The sequence below is a fragment of the Sarcophilus harrisii genome, chromosome 5, assembly GCF_902635505.1.
Source record: "Sarcophilus harrisii chromosome 5, mSarHar1.11, whole genome shotgun sequence".
Classification (NCBI taxonomy): Eukaryota; Metazoa; Chordata; class Mammalia; order Dasyuromorphia; family Dasyuridae; genus Sarcophilus; species Sarcophilus harrisii.
In genome coordinates this window covers 57,341,555-57,359,797 of record NC_045430.1, presented here as the reverse complement: position 1 = coordinate 57,359,797, position 18,243 = coordinate 57,341,555, and the positions used below count along the sequence as shown (strand labels likewise).

The following is an 18,243-nucleotide window of genomic DNA, read 5'->3' as shown; positions in this document are numbered from 1 at the left end:
AGACTGGAAGAACTTGGATTCAAATCCTCTTTTTGTCTCTTATTAAATGTGTGATTCTGGGACACTTTTCTTGTCTCAGTTTCCTAATCTGTAAAACAGGAGACTGAAATAGATAACTTCTAGAATTTTTCTCCAAATCTATGATGCTAATTCCAGTCTAATTATTTGCTCCCCAGTAATGAACTGAACCAGCTACGCCCAGAGAAAGAACTCTGGGAGATGACTAAAAACCATTACATTGAATTCCCAATCCCTATATTTTTGCCCACCTGCATTTTTGATTTCCTTCACAAGCTAATTGTACAATATTTCAGAGTCTGATTCTATTTGTACAGCAAAATAACGGTTTGGTCATGAATACTTATTGTGTATCTAATTTATATTTTAATATATTTAACATCTACTGGTCATCCTGCCATCTGGGGGAGGGGGAAGGGGATAAGAGGGGGAAAATTGGAACAAGAGGTTTGGCAATTGTCAATGCTGTAAAGTTACCCATACATATAACCTGTAAATAAAAGGCTATTAAATAAAAAAAAATAAATAAAAATAATAATTATTTGCTCCCTCCTCAATCAATTGCAGTGGTCTCCTGTGCTTATAAGATAAAGTCTGTCACAACCTGAATGCAACCTACCTTTTCAACCATACTAGATATGACACTGCACTTTAGCCATACTAACTTTTTCTCACTTCACATTCCATCTGTAATCTTTGTGCTTTTGCACAGGCCAACACAAGTGTTAGGGACTTTTCCTTCTGAGAATTGCTATGTATGCCATGTCAGCTGGTAGAATGGACCCAGGAGGTAAAAAGGGGCTTGGCCTCTGAGGCAGGAAGTTATGTTAAAGGTTCCTTGAGATGGCAAGGGGTGTGTCCTCTTGCTAGATTTTTTCTTAGGATGCAGCACTAACTCCAGGTGCTCCCTTCTGTGGATCCACCTACACAATGCTGAGTGGGCTAGGCATGGGGTAATCCCAGAGGAGAGTAAATATAAATGGCCAGCTTTGAGTCCATAGGCAAAGGATGCAGAGAGAATATTGAGAGGCAGAGATGTAGAGAGATTCAGAGATGCAGAGACATACATACACTTGTTCTTGCTTCCTGATAACCCCTGCTGAGAGTACCAATAAAGAAAGGCTGTTTGGTACCTTAACATTGGCTCATCTTTATGTGTATCTGGGGAAGATTGGTATGTGTGGCCCTGGCAATCAGTAGCCTTGGCGGGAGGTTACACACAAGATTAGATTGCAGTTTCCCCTTCTTTATCTCAGTTTCAGCGAATCAGTTTTCCTTTAAGATTCAATTCAAATAATTTTCTGCATGAAAACTTTCTTAATTCCCACAACTAATGGGCTCTCTCCCAAATCCTTTAAATTCAACTACTTTGTATTCAACATTATACTGTTATATTTTCTTAAGTACTCCTCTCCTCCATTCTAATGTAGTCTCCTTATGAGAAGGAATTGTTTCATTCTTTGTACTTATATTCCCAGTTTGGAAATTTGTTATTCAGACATTGCAGTCATGTCCTACTCTTTGTGATCTAATCTGGGACTTTCTTAGTAAAGATACTGGAATTGTTTGCCATTTCATTCTCAAGCTCATTTTACAGATGAACAATTAAGACAATTCTTGCCTAGGATCACACAGCTAATAATAAATGTATGAGGCCAGATTTGAATTCGGAAATGAGTCTTCATGACTCCAGAGGCAGCACTCTATCCAGCAAGCACCATTAACTTGCCCCCACTTGGCACCCAGTAGCTACTTAGGTCTTTTTGATGATGTTTGATCCTTCAGCCTCTTCTATATTAACTAGAATGACCCTCAAATAACTGATGTGGAGTTTATTGCTGAGCATGGGCTCAAAAGCTTTTGGAGCTTCTAATAGGTTCTTGCAGATATAATGTTCTGCTGGCACATCTTCATACTTCCATGCATTATCAGAGTAGGATTTTAGTGATGAGCTCTGGTACTGGAGCACAGAATAAAACATGAAGTCCTGTTTGTTTGTTTTTTATAAGATGATATTTAAATCATCCTCTCTCCTCTCCCCTTGCCTGCCCTTTCTCATTTTAACACTTATCCCCTACTTGTATCTCATTTCAACCATACATCAGAATAAAACTGTGTAGAGGGCCGGAACTCTGGAGAAGTATACTTAAAACAAGGATATTTACAATAAGGTGTTAACTCAGTGGAATTGATGAGATAATGGTTCTCTAGTTCACATATATCTAGTATAATGATATAATCACTCTAGTTTGATATATCACTCTAGTTGGCCATACATTCAGTATGCTGTAATGATGTAATTGTAATAGGGTATTTAAGGGCTGAGAAAACTGGGGACAGAGTCAGTCAGTCAGAATGAACAGACTGTGAAGGAGACAATAAAGACTGTAGACTCTATTCCTGACCATCTTCGTGGTGAGTATCCTGCTGAGACCGAGGTCCATCCAGAGGACCTGCAGAAAGCTAGCCTAGACATTATAAAAGTGAGCAAAATTTTTAAGTATTTTTAATATTTTAAATTTGTGGCAGCCCTTTTCATAGTGGGAAGAAACTGGAAACTGAGTGGATGCCCATCAGTTGGAGAATGGCTAAATAAGTTATGGTATATGAATGTTATGAAATATTATTGTTCTATAAGAAACAATGAGCAGGATTATTTCAGAGAGACCTGGAGAAACTTACATGAACTGATGCCAAGTGAAATCAACAGAACCAGGAGATCATTGTACATGGCAACAACAATATTATACAACGATCAATACTTATGGGTGTGACTCTTTCCAACATTGAGATGATTGAGGCCAATTTCGATGATCTTGTGATAAAGAGAGCCATCTACACTCAGAGTTCACTCAGAGAACTGTGAAAACCGAGTGTAGATCACAACATAACATTCTCACTCCTTTTCTTGTTGTTCACTTGCGTTTTGTTTTCTTGTTCATTTTCTTTTTGATCTGGTTTTTCTTGTGCAGCAAGATATTGTATAAATATATTTACATATATTGAACTTAACATATTTTAATATGTATAACATATTTTGGATCACTTGCCTTCTAGGGGAAAGGGTGGGGGGAAGGAGGGGAAAATTTGGAACACAAGGCTATGCAAGAGTCAGTGTTGAAAAATTATCCGTGCATATCTTTTGAAAATAAAAAAAACTTTTATCAAACTGTGCATACCTGCTGGAATCTTTACAAAGTGTTAACTCATTAGAGTTAATAAAGACAATAATTATCTAATTTAGCATGGTTCAGTATGATTGATCTGATCCTCAAGGAGATGATATGGGCCAGAACTTGAAACAAGGTACTAAGTGGAATTGAGGAGACAATGTTTAAATCTAGTTTAGCATTGATTTAATCATACAACAAATAATAGTTTCCCAGTGATATAATGATTGGTGTATACTCAGCATATAAGCAAGAAGCTCTCAGGGCCACAGAGCACTCTGGGAGATACAGAAGCCCACAAGCCCACTCTCAGAGGTGAAGTCAGATTCATTCCATCTTCCACTTTTGTACTGGCTGGAGGCTGAAGAAAGCAGAGGCAAAGGACAAGCTGCAAGAGCTCTTGGAACCAAGCAGAGAGAAAGTTAAGTGGGCCCAAGGAAGAGATAAGAAATGAACATTTGGATTTTATCAGCTGGCTGTATTTGGAGTGATTATTACTCTGAACTGAAACTAAGGCTGCTTCCAGGAAACCTCCCCATTATATTTTAAAGAAGAGAACACCACGCCAAAATGTGGATCCTGATTTCAGTGGGAAAGCCTCTGATCTTGATTTCAGTGGAAAAGTTCCAACCCTGATCTCAGTGGAAAAGTCTTCTCAACCCAGAAATTAGGGTAAGTACAACAAAGAAATTTTGTTAAAAGAGTTAAAGTAGAATTTCAGCTAAGATGGGGCAGATGTTTAGAAAACAGCCTTCTGTTTCTGTTCAAGGAAAATATTTAGAGAGCATTGTCAAGGTTATGAAAAGACAAGGCTTGATTATAATTTTGGAGCAGATCACTGAACTTTTAGAAACTGTAAAGAACATATGTCCTTATTTCTCTATGGGAAAAGAATTGGATCTAGACGAGTGGGAATTAGGAGAGGTTCTTTGTCAATTCTGCAAAAAAAATTACAGGAATTACTGAATTCCTGGCACATGAACTAATGGACAATGGATTCCTTTTGGACTATTTCTAGGACTTAAGGACATGTATAAATTCTTATGTTGATTCATGTTATTTGTTACATCACTACTAGCCTGTGTTATATTGCTATGTGCTTATGCCATTATGTGTAATACCTTCCATATTGATGAATGTAATGCCTCCCATATTGATGGATCTATGTATACCTGTTTCAAATGAGCTCCTTCAGAAACCCGCTAATCTGATTTGATTTCCTATTTCCTTTGGTGTTTTCATCCCTGACATCTCAGGAAGGATATGACCATCTTCTTTTTATGGTGTTTTCACTTCTTTTTGAGCAGTCAGAGAAGGTGTGATCACCTTCTTTTTGGGTTTCTCACCTCCTTGAGAAGTCAGGGAGGTCATTACCACTGATGTTCTAAATCAGAAGAACGAGGGAGATGTTGGAATCCTTACAAAGTATTAACTCATTAGAGCTGATAGAGACAATAATTATCTAATTTAGCATGGTTTAGTATGATTATATAAAATCTGATCCTACAAGGAGATGTTATGGGCCAGAACTTGAAACAAGGTTCTAAGTGAAATTGAGGAAACAATGTTTAAATCTAGTTTAGCATTGATTTAATCATACAACAAATAATGGTTTCCTAGTGATATAATTATTGGTGTGTACTCAGTGTACAGCATATAAGCAAGATAAGATACAGAAGCCCACAAGCCCACTCTCAGAGGTGAAGTCAGATTTATTCAATCTTCTACCTTTGTGCTGGCTGGAGGCTGAAGAAAGCAGAGGCAAAAGACAAGCTGCAAGAGCTCTTGGAACCAAGCAAAGAGATAGGCCTCTTAAGAAAGCTAATTGGGCCCAAGGAAAGAGATGAGAAATGAACGTTTGGATTTTATCAGCTGGCTGTATTTGGAGTGATTATTACTCTGAACTGAAACTAAGGCTGCCTCCAGAAAACCTCCTCTGAGAAACCTGCTCCCAGAGAACCATTATATTTTATTTATTTTTTTTTTTAATTTAATAGCCTTTTATTTACAGGATATATACATGGGTAACTTTACAGCATTAACAATTGCCAAACCTCTTGTTCCAATTTTTCACCTCTTACCCCCCCACCCCCTCCCCTAAATGGCAGGATGACCAGTAGATGTTAAATATATTAAAATATAAATTAGATACACAATAAGTATACATGACCAAAACGTTATTTTGCTGTACAAAAAGAATCAGACTCTGAAATATTGTACAATTAGCTTGTGAAGGAAATCAAAAATGCAGGTGTGCATAAATATAGGGATTGGGAATTCAATGTAATGGTTTTTAGTCATCCCCCAGAGTTCTTTTTCTGGGTATAGCTGGTTCAGTTCATTACTGCTCCATTAGAAATGATTTGAACCATTATATTTTAAAGAAGAGAACATCACACATACCCTTTGATCCAGCAGTATTACTACTGGGCTTATATCCCAAAGACATCTTGAAGAAAGGAAAGGGATCTGTATGTGCAAAAATGTTTGTAGCAGCACTCTTTGTAGTGGCCAAAAACTGGAAACTGAGTGGATACCCATCAATTGGAGAATGGTTGAATAAATTGTGGTGTGTGAATGTTATGGAATATTATTGTTCTGTAAGAAATGACCAGCAGGAAGATTTCAGAAAGGCTTGGAGAGACTTACATGAACTGATGATGAGTGAAATGAGCAGAACCAGGAGTTCATTATATACTTCAACAATACTATATGATGATCAATTCTGATGGGCGTGGCTCTCTTCAACAATAAGATGAACCAAATCAATTCCATTTGTTCAATAATGAATAGAACCAACTATACCCAGCAAAAGAACTCTGGGAAATGAGTGTGAGGTAATCATAATGATCAGGATCACAGGGTTTTCCACTGAAATCAGGATCGGAGGCTTTTCCCACTGAAATCAGGATCAAAGCTTTTCCACTGAGGGGCTTGTCAGCCCTACATTCAGGGCGCCAAAATGTTGGTGTTTTTCTCTTCTTTAAAATAATAATAATAGTTCTCTCTGGGAGAAAGCAGGTTTAATTACTCCAAAATTGCAGCCAGCTGGTAAAAGTTCAGATCTTTTATTGTGTCCTTCAATATAGCCCGGTTAGCTCAGAAGCCTATCTCTCTGCTTGGTTCCAAGAGCTCTTGCAGTTTTGTCCTTGGCTTCTGCCTCTGCTTTCTTCAGCCTCCAGCCAGCACCAAGTTGGAAGATGCAATGAATCTCTCTTGCCTCGAAGATAGGGCTTGTGGGCTTCCTCCCAGAGTGCTCCTCTCCAACCCCAGTCAATGTTCTGGAGAAATTCCTCTTAGCTCTAAGAGCTTCCTCCATATATATGATCTCCCAAAGGTTAACTCCTCCTTCTGGAGAGAATAGGATTCTGGGTTATCTCCCAGAGTGCTCTCTGGCCCCAAGAACTTCAAGGGAGGTGTGAACACAAGCATTATTGTCTATCAGTTGTACTTAGTACCTTGTTTCAAATTCCGGCCCAAAATATCTCCTTCTAAGATCAAATCAATCATTGAAACATGCCAAATTAGATAATTATTCTCTCTATCAACTCTAATGGCTTCACACTTTGTAAAGATTCCAACAGATAGACTTTGTTCAAATTTGACCAACAAAAAATTAAATAACAAATGCATTGAAAGAATTTAGGTCAGCATAAAGGAATGGAAAATCTAGCTGTCTATCTAGGGTTTACTTTAATGTTCAACAACAAAAGAGAACATATCCCTTTGTATAATTATTAATTTTATTTCAATGTGCAATTCATTTCTATGTGAAAGTCAAATCTGGAAGACATTTCTCCAATGTCCAAAGACAACTGTCCAACATACTTGATTATTCCATTTTTTGGAAACAATGGCTCATTTTGCCAGGGATGGGAGTTGTATTTTAAAATGCATTAAAAACTTGCAAGATTTTAAAAATCTTGTAAAATGTTTTGGGCAAAAATATTATACAACCTATGCTGAAAGATAAGAACTTTTATAAAAGGAGAAAATAAGCTTTAAAAAAAACAGAATTATTTAGTATTGTAAAATAGACTTAAGAATTGACAAAATGAACCTCAAAACTGATATTTCATTTCAAAAAAGCATTACCAAAGATACAAGGAAGATGAAAAAAAAATTTATGATAAGTATTTTTTGTTTTTTAAAGTTTTTTATTTTCTTTTTTTTTTAATATATTTTTTATATAGCTTTTTATTTACAAGATATATGCATGGGTAATTGTTTTCAGCATTGACAATTGCCAAAACTTTTGTTCTAATATTTCCCCTCCTTCCCCCCACTCCTTCCCCTAGATGGCAGGTAGACCAATACATGTTAAATATGTTAAATTATATGTTACATATAATATATGTATATATATCCATAAAGTTATTTTGCTGCACAAGAAGAATTGGACTTTGAAATAATATACAATTAACCTGTGAAGGAAATCAAAAATGCAAGCAGACAAAAAACAGAGGGATTAGAAATGCTATCCCATACCAGTGTATGAGCAAATTTCTAAGGCTGCAATAAAAGCTTGGGGTTCCCTCCCAGAACAAAAAAATCAAGAGGGAGCCTTCACAAAAATAGAGCAAGGTCCCAGTGAACCTTTTGCTAATTTTGTGGGACATTTGCAAACAGCTGTAATAAGAACCATTAATAGAACCTCATTTCATAAGACATAATAATCATATGACGGTGTGCCACAGTGGGCACAAATGCTTATTATACCCAAACTATGATGAACATGGAAAGACAGGGTCCCTCTTGGCAAGGGACTTCTAGAGAAACTCATAGATGTTTTCAGTGTGGAAAAGTTGGACATTTGAGAGCTCATTGTAGATATGGAGATAAAATGAGAAGACAGGGTGAGAGAATAAAACCCAAAACCCCATGCCCAAAATGTAACCGAGGCTTTCATTGGGCCTCTGAATGTAAATTGACTCAGGGAAATGAGAGAAGAGGCCCAGCTTCAGGGCCCCAGGTGGAGCAAGATGGCAGCGGAGGTTACACCCAGAGAGTCTTTAGAAATTCAATGGTGAGATATGATCAATCAGCCAAAAGACAATTGGATGGAAGAAGGAGATTACACAATCAATCAGTCAAAGGGCAATCAGTGGGGAAAAGGGGATTGCAATTAGGAAAAACAGAGCTATACACAGTAGAGACTACTGAGATATCCCCTGGAGAGATGAAATCTGTTCCTGTCCAGCCTATGGATCCCTTGCCTCCAGGGACAGTAGGCTTGACCATTTCACCTCCGGAGAGAGCTTACAAAACAGTGGCCATCCACACACTGATGTGGGAAACTGGGGAATCTGTAGCTAATATCCCAGTCACTAACACAGGTAGACAACCTGTGATTTATCAACCAGGGGAAGTAGTAGCATCAAGCTTACTGTTACATACCCCTAATAGACAATCTGATGATAGTTGCCCAGATTCTGACTTCCAGCAGCAGAGTCCAGGAATATTTTGGACTGCAGCTGTGACAGATGACCGACCTAAGCTCACTATTTATGTGAATGGAATACCATTAAAAGGATTGGTAGACATGGGTGCAGATCGTACTGTCATTAGAGGTGCCAGCTGGCCCAATCACTGGCCAAAGATTAAGGCAGACACCTACATGTCTGGTGTAGGAGGATCAATAGCAGCTGAAGGTAGTACTGCCCCTATGAGATGGACATTTGAAAATGAAACAGGAGTTTTTACTTCTTTTGTGGTTGAAAAAATTCCCATCAATCTGTGGGGAAGAGACATTTTACAGTGGATCGGATTACAATTAAGTACTTTGGCTTTTTAGGCAGGGCTGCTGTTGAAGGCCTGCCAGAACTCTCACCTGTTCCTATTCAGTGGAAAACTGATAGACCAGTGTGGGTAGAAAAGTGGCCTTTAACAAGAGATAAAATTCAGGCCTTAGTAGCTATAGTGCAAGAGCAACTTGACCAAGGACACTTACAACCTTCTCTAAGTCCTTGGAATTCCCCAGTATTTGTTGAAAGAAAGAAATCAGGAAAATGGAGGATGTTGACTGATTTAAGAAAGGTAAATAAACAGATGGAAACTATGGGAACTCTTCAGCCTGGACTTCCAGCTCCTACTCAGTTGCCTAGAGAATGGCCTCTTTGGGTTATAGACATCAAGTATTATTTCTATTCTATCCCTCTAGATAAGGAAGATATGAAAAGATTTGCCTTTTCAGTGCCCAGTGTTAATTTAGCTGAGCCTTATAAAAGATATAAATGGACAGTTTTGCCACAGGGAATGAAAAATAGCCCTACTATGTGCCAAATGTATGTTGCTGCTGCTCTTACTCCAGTAAGAAAAACATTTCCAAAAGTAATGTTATTACATTACATGTATGATATATTGGGATGTGCATCTGAGGAACAAATGTTAGAAGCATGTCTACAAAAGACCATAGAAACACTAAGTAACTACAAATTGCACATACCTCCAGAAAAAATTCAAAGACATGCTCTTTTTCAATATTTAGGGTATGAAGTATACCCTAAGGTGCCTTTCCTTAAGAACAGAGAAGCTAAACACCTTAAATGACTTTCAGAAATTGATAGGAGATATTCAATGGATGTGTCCAGTGTTAGACTATCAATTGCAACCATTATATGACATTTTAAGAGGAGACAGTGCTTTAAACTCACCATGTCAGCCTTCAAAAGAAGCTCAAGAGGCTTTGCAAGAAGTTGAACTGGCTTTATCCAATGTGGTTGAAAGAATCACTCAAAAACCCTTGGAAATATCAGTTTTTGCTACACAAGAAGCACCCACAACAGTCCTTCATCAAAGAAAGAGTGTGATAGAGTGGGTGAACCTCCCAGCACAACCAGAACAAAGCCTTACTCCGTACTTAGTGCTTGTGGCTATTATTTTATTAAAGGCCATTAAGTGAGCAAGATAAGACCTGGGATAAGACCTGATAAGATATACACCTTTTATACTAATGCACAAATTAATGTGTGCTGCGAAACCATACCAGAATGGAAAATTTTATTAGCCACAGCTCCAAATTTTACACATGGGTCTCCACTAAAGATAATCAGACTATTACATAATTGGCAATGGATTCTTGAAGAAAAGGTTCTAAAGTTCCTCTTAAAGGACCAACTATCTTTATAGATGTGTCCAAACATAATATTTGCACTGTATACTCTCGTGACTTAACATGCTTCTAAAAGCATGTCTACAAAAGACCATAGAAACATTAAGAAACTACAAACTTCATATCGCTACAGAAAAAATTCAAAGGCATGCTCCTTTTCAATATTTAGGATATGAAATGTATCTTAAGGCACTTACAATGCAAAAACTGTCTTTAAGAACAGAGAAGTTGTATTGGCTAAGGAATAGATTAGTTGATCAGTGGAATAGGTTAGGTTCAAGGGATAAAACAGTCAACAAATATAGCAACCTAGTCTTTGACAAACCCAAAGACCCCAGCTTTTGGGATAAGAACTTACTGTTTGATAAAAATTGCTGGGAAAATTGGAAACTAATATGGCAGAAACTAGGCATTGATCCACACTTAACACCGTACACCAAGATAAGGTCAAAATGGGTTCATGACCTAGGCATAAAGAATGAAATTATTAATAAATTAGAGGAACATAGGATAGTTTACCTCTCAGACCTGTGGAAGGGGAAGGACTTTATGACCAAAGCAGAACTAGAGATCATTACTGATCACAAAATAGAAAATTTCGATTATACCAAACTGAAAAGTTTTTGTACAAACAAAACTAATGCAGACAAGATTAGAAGGGAAGCAATAAACTGGGAAAACATTTTTCCATTCAAAGGTTCTGATAAAGGCCTCATTTCCAAAATATATAGAGAATTAACTCTAATTTATAAAAAATCAAGCCATTCTCCAATTGAAAAATGGTCAAAGGATATGAACAGACAATTCTCAGATGAAGAAATTGAAACTATTTCTAGTCATATGAAAAGATGCCAAGTCATTATTAATCAGAGAAATGCAAATTAAGACAACTCTAAGATACCACTACACACCTGTCAGATTGGCTAAGATGACAGGAAAAAATAATGATGATTGTTGGAGGGGATGTGGAAAACTGGGACATTGATGCATTGTTGCTGGAGTTGTGAACGAATCCAACCATTCTGGAGAGTAGTATGGAACTATGCTCAAAAAGTTATCAAACAGTGCATACCCTTTGATCCAGCAGTGTTACTACTGGGCTTATATCCCAAAGAGATTATAAAGAAGGGAAAGGGACCTGTATGTGCACGAATGTTTGTGGCAGCCCTTTTGTAGTGGCTAGAAACTGGAAACTGAATGGATGCCCATCAGTTGGAGAATGGCTGGATAAATTGTGGTATATGAATATTATGGAATATTATTGTTCTGTAAGAAATGACCAACAGGATGATTTCAGAAAGGCCTGGAGAGACTTACATGAACTGAGTGAAATGAGCAGGACCAGGAGAAATTATATACTTCAACAACAATACTATATGATGACCAGTTCTGATGGACCTGGCCATCCTCAGCAACGAGATCAACTAAATCATTTCCAAAAGAGCAGTAATGAACTGAACCAGCTACACCCAGAGAAAGAACTCTGGGTGATGACTAAAAACCATTACATTGAATTCCCAATCCCTGTATTTATGCCCACCTGCATTTTTGATTTCCTTCACAAGCTAATTGTACAATATTTCAGAGTCTGATTCTTTTTGTACAGCAAAATAAGGGTTTGGTCATGTATACTTATTGTGTGTCTAATTTATATTTTAATATATTTAACATCTACTGGTCATCCTGCCATCTGGGGGAGGGGGTGGTGGGTAAGAGGTGAAAAATTGGAACAAGAGGTTTGGCAGTTGTTAATGCTGTAAAGTTACCCACACATATAACCTGTAAATAAAAGGCTATTAAATTAAAAAAAATAAAAAAAAAAAAAAAAGAACAGAGAAGTTAAATACTTTTTCCAAAAATTAATAGGAGATATCCAATAGGTGTGTCCAGTGCTAGGCTTAGCTACCAATCAATTGCAACCCCTATATGACATTTTAAGGGGAGACACTGCTTTAAATTCACCACACCAGCTTACAAAAGAAGCTTAAGAGGCTTTGAGAGAAGTTGAACTGGCTTTATCCAATGTGGTTGAAAGAGTAACTCAAAAACCCTTGGAAATTATCTGGGACAAGACCTGATAAGATATACACCTTTTATACTAACACAAATTAATGTATGCTGTGAGGCCATCCCAGAGTAGCAAATTTTATTGGCCACAACTCCAAATTTTGCACACGGGTCTCCATTAAAGATGACCAGACTATTACATAATTGGGAATGGATTTTTGAGGAGAAAGTTTCTAAGGTTCCTCTGAAAGGACCTACTATCTTTACAGACGCATCTAAACAAAATATCTGTGCTGTATACTCTCATGATTTAACAATAAAAAGAGTGGTCAGAACTTTTCAGTCCATTCAGCAGAACTGATTATATGCAATCATGCTAGCTCTCACTTATTACCCAGGCGATATAAATATAATATCTGATTCAGTCTATTCAGTATGTGTGGTACAAAGAATTGTCACAGCCCAAATAAAATTTGCAGCTTCTAATATATATCAGCTCTTTAAGGAACTTCAAGAGCAAGTGAGAAAGCATCCAGGCAAAATTTATATCTTGCATGTCCACTTGCATAGTGGATTTCCAGGTCATATTTTTGATGGAAATTCAAAGGCAGATAGCCTTTTAACTCTGTTAGCTAGTACTCCTTTATTTCAAGAGGCCCAGGAATCCCATTTTAAATACCATCAGACTGCTCGAGCTTTACCTTTACAATTTGGGCTAATAAAAGAGGAAGCTAGGATCATAGTAAAAAGCTGTACAGCTTGCCTTCCTTTCCACCCTCCTACACTCCCTCTAGGGAAGAACCCTCATGGTTTGAGACCCAATGAAATCTGGCAAATGGATGTGACCCATTATAAATCTTTTGGTCGTCTGTCTTTTATCCACGTTGTGATAGATACCTTTTCAGGATTCACTTTTGCAATGCTAGCAGAAAAAGAGACAGCCCGAGTGGTCACTGAATTCCTCATACAAGCATTCGCAATTATGGGTGTGCCACAAGAAATAAAAACAGATAATGGAACTGCATATACTTCCAAACATTTTGAACACTTTTGTGCACAGTATAAGATTGTACACACCACTGGCATACCCTTTACTCCTCAAGGTCAGGCAATCGAAGAAAGAAGAAACAAAGACATTAAGACACTCCTCCAAAAACAAAAGAAAGGGGGAGCTACGGGTAACCCTAGAGAACTTCTTAGTTCTCTATACCATTAATTTTTTAAATTTTTGATAAAGATGCACTGGCTCCAACAGACAGGTTTTATAACCCACCAGAAGAGCAATGTCCAGTGAGAGCAGCTCTACTATCTTTAGATAATCGCCAGGTGATGTGGAGAGATCCAGAAAGTGGTGAATGGAAGGGACCAGATAGGTTAACTGCTTGGGGAAGAGGGTTTGCTTGTATCTCCACAGGTGGAGAAGGAATCAGGTGGGTGCCAACAAGCCGTATTCGCCTTGTCCATCACAGAGAAACAGAAAAAGAGAAAAACCTCAAAACAAAGGAGAAGATTTAAGAAACATCTGACACTGAAGGAGCATGGCTGACAATGAGACTGTTAAAATAACTTTTAAATCTTCATGAATCATTGGATTTTCTAACACAAGATGAGACTCTTTCAGTTCTTGAAAACCAGCAAGAATCATTGGATTTCCTTTAAATGAAAAATTGTTGATGAGACTATTGCAATACTTCAGAGCTTATAGGAATTATTGTATTCCTGGCACATGAACTAATGAACAATGGGTTCCTTTTGGACTATTTTTAGGATTTATGGACATGTATAATTTTGTATGTTGATTCATGTTATGAAAAATTGTTTACTTCAAACTTACAGGAATTATTGAATTCCTGGCACATGAATTAATGGGCAATGGGTTCCTTTTGAACTATTTCTAGGACTTATGGACATGTGTAAATTCTTCATGTTGATTTATGTTATTTGTTAACATTACTACTAGCCTGTGTTATATTGCTATGTGCTTGTGTAACTATGTGTAATGCCTCCCATATTGATGGATTTATGTACACCTTGTTTCATACCTGTTTCAAGTGAGCCCCTTTAGAAACCCGCTAATCTGATTTGATTTTCTATTTTCCTTTGGTGTTTTCATCTCCCTTCCTGAGATGTCAGGGAGGGCTGACCACCTTTTTATGGTGTTTCATCTTTGAGCAGTCAGGGGCGGATCACTTTTTGGAGTTCCATTTGAGAAGCAGGGAGGTCAGACCATATGTTCTAAATCAAAAGAAAAGGGGAGATGTTGGAATCTTTACAAAGTGTTAAGCCATTAGAGTTGATAGAGAGAATAATTGTTGGTGTTTTTCTCTTCTTTAAAATAAGATGATTGTTCTCTCTGGAAGAAAGCAGGTTTTCTCGGGGAAGTTTCTGGAGGCAGTCTTAGTTTCAGTTACAAGAATAATTCCCCAAAATGCAGCCATGATAAAAGTTGATCTTTATTGTTCCCCAATATAACCCGTTAGCCAGAGCCTTTTCTTGGTTCAAGAGTCCCCTGAATTTAAATCCAAAGGTTTGTCCTTCTGACTCCAGCCAGCACCAAGGAGAAGATACAATGAATCTCTTTGTCTCAAGAAAGGGCTTGTGGGCTTCCTCCCAGAGTGCTCCTCCCACCCCTGGGAATGTTGTAACCTTTTAGTGACCACTGAGCTTATTTATGCTACTTCTCTGAGAGGGGATTTGGAATTCCCCACTCCTCTGAAACTCCCAAACATGTGAACCCAAGAGTACTTAAATATTTCTTGCTTCAATGGAAGGGGAACGCGTTTTAGAGTTGATTAGATTGTTTGTTTCCAGCCAATCTCCTAAGATCAAAAATTTCATATAATTATTTTTGAATCTTTACAAAGTGTTGCCATTAGAGTTGATAGAGACAATAATTATCTAATTTACTGGTTCAATAAGATTTGATCTTAGAAGGAGGTATTTTGGGCCAATTTGAAACAAGGTACTAAGAACTGATAGACAATAATCTTGTGTTCACACCTCCCAAGTTCTTAAAGAGAGCACTTGGGAGATCCCAGAACTTTTCTCCAGAAGGAGGATTAACCTTTGGGAGATCATATATATGGAGGGAAGCTCTTAGAGCTAAGAGGAATTTCTCCAGAACATGACTGGGGAGAGGAGCATTTGGGAGGAAGCCCACAAGCCCTATCTTCGAGGCAAGAGAGATTCATTGCATCTTCCAACTTGGTGCTGGCTGGAGGCTGAAGAAAGCAGAGGACTATATTGAAGGACACAATAAAAGATCTGAACTTTTACCAGCTGGCTGCGATTTTGGAGTAAATTAAACCTGCTTTCTCCCAGAGAGAATTATTATTATTATTTTAAAGAAGAGAAAAACACCAATGTCTATCAGCTAATATCAACTGCTTATTTTATCAGGATATTCTATCTTCCAGCATAGCTAGGTGGCACAGTGCCTAGTGTCAGGAAGATCTGAATTCAAATCCAGCCTCAAACATTTACTAGCTTCTTGATCCAGAACAAGTCACTTTTTCCTGTTTGCCTCAGTTTCCTCATCTGTAAAATGAGCTAGAGAAGAAAATGGCAAATCATTCTAGTATCTTTGCCAACAAAACCCCAAATGGGATCACAAAGATTTCATCACAACTGAACAACGAATTCTACTTTCTAAGAGTTAGAATTCTTTTTTAAAAAAATTATAACTTATTTTCAAAATATAAACATGGATAATTTTTGATTCACCCCTACAAAACCCTGTGTTTCTAATTTTTTCTCCCCTCTCCCCCAGTCAGTAAGTGATCTAATATATGTTAGACATATACAATTCCTCTATATATATTTCCACAATTATCATGCTGCACAAGAAAAATAAATCCAAAAGGGAAAAAAAATGACAAAGAAAACAAAATACAAGCAAACAACAACAAAAAGAGTGAAAATAACTATGTTATAGTCCACATTCAGTTCCCATTGTTCTCTCTCTAGGTGTAGATGACTCTCTTCATCAAGTTATAGTTCAGTTTCCTTGAATTGTTCTGCTTCAGTCTCCCTGGTGACAACCCCTACTTCCTGGCCATTAGGACTGAGATAATTAGGGGTGGGAGTTCTGGCCACTAGCATTCCAAAGAGTCATAAAACTCCAGATGGCTTATCTTAAATACTTAGATGGCACCCTCCATCTCCTGGTCCAGACATTCTGTCTCTAGCTTCTTTACTTATTAGAATTTATGATCCTTCCTCTTTAACCTCAACATGTCATAACTGAATTTATGGTCCTTCCTGGAGTTCCTGTTCACCAGTGTTCTGCCTGCCCTTTTTGTCTTTTGTTTCTCTGATCACTGGAGCCCTATAAGAGTCTCTGAAATCCCTTGCTTTGAGATAAGAGTCTGATTCAGCCAGCTGTTTGGCCATGGATCCGGTTTGGTCAACAGTCAAATACTCCACTAATAGAATATTAAAAACTGTAATCTCTATCTTGCCTCAGTTTCTCCAGCATTACACTTGAAATCAGAAAGAACTGTATTCACAATTATTTCTTATCTGATCACCTTTCCACTATACTGGTGTGTTCCTCTTCATTCTCACCCCCTCCCCTCTTTGTATTTTCTAAGGTCATGAATTTAAAAAAAAAAAAAAAAAAGTCTAGAAGTAAGTAAAAGTTAGCTCCAATTACTGTCTGATATATATTGGTTATGTGACCCTGGCCAAATGACTTAACCACCCGATGTACCAAGGAACTGTCTAAAACTAATGGATGCAGATTTTTGCTAGCACAAGTTTCCTCGATGGGAGTTCCCTTATATTAATAAAATCACTGACTTGAAGACACAAAAAAAATCTCCCCATTCCCCAGGACTGATCATAGTGCCACTGGATCAGTTTAAGTTTAGTAATGGTGTGAATACCAATCAAGCCACTGCAAAGTTTCATCTCAAAAATCTGTAATGGCTACAAATCAAGGTTTGACTTCATTATATAGTTTTACTTATGTCTACATTTTATAAAGTGATGGTGGGAAAAATGTTAATAATGCAGGTGAAATCTTTGGGTCCCTGTATTTTATTTTGGAGAACTGATTATTACACATTTACTAAGACACTATGGCAACCCTAGGTAAGTCCTAAATGGACTAAATGGAGCTGGATTTGAATCAGTAAGTCCTGAGTTCAAATTCAGCCTCAGTAGCTGTGACCCGTGGCAAATTACGAATCTCAGTTTCCTTATCTGTAAAATGGGAATAATAGTACCTATCACCAGTGGGGTTGGTGGGGCGACATCAAATGAGATAGTAATTGTAAAGCATCTTTATTTCAGTCATCGCCTGGCACATAATAAATGCTATACGGATGTATTTTTATCATCACCTCCCTGAGCTTCAGCTGTATACCCCTCTGTAAAAAATCACTTCATGACCTCCAAGCTTCCTTCCAATTCTAAACTTATAATCTCACCCACATCTAAGGCTTGCGTATCCCAGTTAAGGACGCGGGTACTAACGATAAACCCGAAAAAATAGCATTAGTCCGCAACGCAGCCTCTCCCTTACCTCCCACCTAAGTCCCGGCTTGGAGTCCCAACCCTGCTCACGTGAGCTCAGCGCCTTTCTTCGGGTTCCTGATTTGCTCCGCTCTGCGCATGCGCAGAGAAGACTGGGCGAGGAGCGGGCCGGCGGGGCTGCAGCTCTGGCTGGCTTTGGGAGCCCGAGCTACTTCTTACCCTGTGCAGCAAAGGCTCTTCGAGTAAGTGTGAGCTGCGCACGCCGGGCTGCAGGGTGGGAGCGGGGGGCAGGGAAGAGGGGTGCAGCTGGCGACTTACACCGCCCTTCTCAACCCGAACCTCAGCCGCCCCGCGGCGCTTATGTTGTAAGCAGAGCCCTTGGAGGTGGGCTGCCCCGTGACCTGGGCTTTGGGTCCGTCTGCCACCGTCCTCTCCTACGGGCGGGGGCGTGGGAAGAAC

The 18,243-nt window shown here is 38.3% G+C and overlaps 1 protein-coding gene across 2 annotated transcripts in view; it reads left to right on the top strand.

Annotated features, from left to right (window-relative positions):
* Positions 1-18,243, top strand: part of TMEM19 (transmembrane protein 19) — a 57,958-nt gene that overhangs the window by 12,143 nt on the left and 27,572 nt on the right. Inside the window, exon 1 of one of the 2 annotated variants that reach the window (XM_003772463.4) lies at positions 17,913-18,026. The exons of the other annotated variant lie outside the window; for it this stretch is intronic. The gene's annotated coding sequence lies outside the window, so the exon portion shown is untranslated. Of the gene's footprint in view, positions 1-17,912; positions 18,027-18,243 lie in introns of those variants that run through there. 2 annotated transcript variants of the gene reach the window in all.